Genomic DNA, 2,945 nt, shown 5'->3' on the forward strand with positions numbered 1-2,945 from the left:
TCGCGCGAGTAGAAAGATCGACCCCTTGTATACACGCAGTGTTAATAAAGTATTATATCCTTTTAAACTCACAGAAGTGGCTCAGCTCATTTATGATCCCGATATTCGCGATTACGTTCATAACAACTGGCGACCGTGACAGGACAATTTGTTCGCGAAATCGGGAATTAGAATTTGAATCTTTGTTGTGTCGACGCCGTGAAGATGGATGCCCTGAAGAAACGAAGAAAGGCGCTTCGTATAGCCTTTACAAAGGCTCTCACTGCGTTCTCAACAAGATTAGAGGGCGACTGCTCAAGAGAAGAAAAGATAGTGGCGTTTCAATTCCTTGAAACGAAAATGACTGAGCTGGATGCAGTACATTCTGCATATAACGAAACACTGTTCGAATCAGAGGCGGACGAGACTGATATCAACAGAGAGTTAGAATCGGGCGATGTATACAAAATTCAGTACCTAACAGCGAAAATGAAAATATCTAAGATAACGCCATCGACGTCGGACAACATATCGAGAATGGTCTCGACGAACACCCTGAAAACGTCGAAGCTTCCTAAGTTAAAATTATCAAAATTTGGCGGTAATATTAAAGATTGGCTTCCTCTTTGAAGCCAGTTTAAGAAGATAAGCGAAGATCCTTCAATTAGTGAAGAAGATAAAATGCAATATCTATAACAAGAAATGATACCGGATTCGCGCGCGAACGAGCTCGTGCGAAGTTTCCCGCCTACGGGGGAAAATTATAAAAGCAATTTCGAGCCTAAAAAATCGTTTTGGACGAGACGATATCATTGTGGAATTTTACGTGCGCGAACTACTAGGTCTCGTGTTGCAAAACGCAGTAAAGGGAAATAAGAAGTTGTCCCTTACGAGCCTATACGATAAGCTCAAGTGCTACATTCGTGCATTGGCGTGACGACGAACAATTGTGCCGCTATGCTGTACCCGCTCGTCAAGTCGTCTCTCTCAGAAGAGGTCCTTCGAGCATGGCAACACAGTGGACAACGGAAAACGATGGAAGCAAACGGACAATGTGAAACAATAGATCGACTCACAAAACTTCTTAGATTCCTGCAGTTGGAAATGGAAAGCCAGGAGCGCATCGACATGGCATTGACAGGCTTCGGTTTATCGACGGAACAAGAGAAAATGAAGAAGCTGAAAGGTAAAACAGAATCGACGGCGGAAGGAGGCAGCTAGTGCTAGTGTGCTTCTCGGCAAAGGACCAAAGGAGGTTAGAGTGCATTTTCTGTAAGTTAAATCACGATAGTCTAAACTGCGAATCCGCGCGTAAATTAATATTAAATGAACAAAAAGACATTGTTAAGAAAGAAGGCTGTTGCTTTAATTGTCTAAAACACGGACATATTTCATAAAAATGTAAAGCTAAAGTAAAATGCGATTGGTGATCGAGACAGTACGTTCTATTAATGTGTCCGAGTATAGTTCGCAAGGAGAACAATTCCGTAATTAAACCGAGCGTTTCTGTAAATAAGTCGAACGATAATGAAAAGATTGTCGATGATCAGAACATAGCTTCATTTTGCGAGACGTCGGATGTTTGTTTACAAACTCTTCGAATAAAATTGTGTTCTCAAACGCGAGAGAAAATTGTAAGTGCGATTTTTGATACGGCGTCACAACGTTCGTATATCCGCACAGATATTGCGAGAGAATTAAGTTACGTTTCGCTTGGTGAATTAAAAGTTTCACACTCGCTGTTCGGCGGAATTAAATCGGGAAGCGAAATTCACAATATGTTTAAGATACACATTCAGAATTTAGATGAATCGTACGCGTGCAATTTCTCGGCCATGAACCGGGATACTATTTGCGCTCCGATCGCGAGTATTAAGCGAGATGCATGGGTCGATGAATTACAAGCAAAGAATATTAATCTAACGGATATCGGAGGTAGAAGTAATTCTATAGAAGTGCTAATCGGTGCGGATGTAGCCGGTAAATTATTAACTGGTAGGAAATGCGGTTTAAAGAATGGATTAACGGCTATCGAGACACGTCTAGGATGGACGGTGTTAGGCAAATTATCCACGAGAAAGAATCCACGAGATCTGACGCGATGGTAATGATAACGACAATGTTCGTGCAGGAGGCCAATCTATGCGATTTGTGGCGTCTAGATGCTATCGGTATCACAGATTCGATCGAGAAAGCGGATAAAGCAGCGAGAGACGAACAAACGCGGAAGTTTTTGATAGAGACGGCTAAATTGAACGCGGACGGTCGATATGAAGTTCGATTACCGTGAACGGAAAATCATGAGCTTGTTTCCAGCAATTACGATATAGCGCGCAATAAATTTGAAAGATGTCTGGATAAACTTGCTTCAAAAAATTTATTAGAAGCGTATGATAATGTTTTCAAGGAATGGCTGTCGGAAGGGATTATTGAAAAAGTACCTGACGATGAAATTGACAATTTAGGCTAATATTTACCGCATCGCCCAATGATAAAATTGAATAGTACGACTAAAATAAGACCGGTGTTTGACGCTTCTGCTTCGAAGAGAGGATATCCGTCTTTAAATCAATGCTTCAAAAAGGGCCCTAACTTAATTGAGTTAGTACCTTCGTCTTTGAATAAATTTTGAGAAAGAGAGATCGGAGTAGTGTGTGTCTGATATAAAGAAAGCGTTTTTACAGATAATTGTAAACAAGGCGGACCGGGATTATCTCCGTTTCTTTTGGATCGTAGGCGGTAAAAGGATAGTTTCCCGTCATTGTCGAGTAGTATTCGGTCTAGCCTGCAGCCCATTTATATTAGCAGCGATCATTGAGCTCCATTTATCGACATTCTTAACAAACATTGACGCGAATAAAAAATCAGCGGAAAAATTAAAAGAATCGTTCTATGTCGACAATTATGTCACCAGTGTAGATTCGGAAGAAGAATGAAGAACGTTTATATCAGAATCCACGACGATA

General features: G+C 41.1%; 1 pseudogene; it reads left to right on the top strand.

Annotated features, from left to right (window-relative positions):
* LOC145961814 (uncharacterized) lies at window positions 1-1,200 on the top strand (annotated as a pseudogene).
* The last annotated feature ends 1,745 nt before the right edge of the window (window positions 1,201-2,945 follow it).

The sequence above is a fragment of the Camponotus vicinus genome, unplaced genomic scaffold (assembly GCF_025532165.1).
Source record: "Camponotus vicinus isolate PSW18456_S1 unplaced genomic scaffold, iyCamVici1.0 SCAF_11, whole genome shotgun sequence".
Classification (NCBI taxonomy): domain Eukaryota; kingdom Metazoa; phylum Arthropoda; class Insecta; order Hymenoptera; family Formicidae; genus Camponotus; species Camponotus vicinus.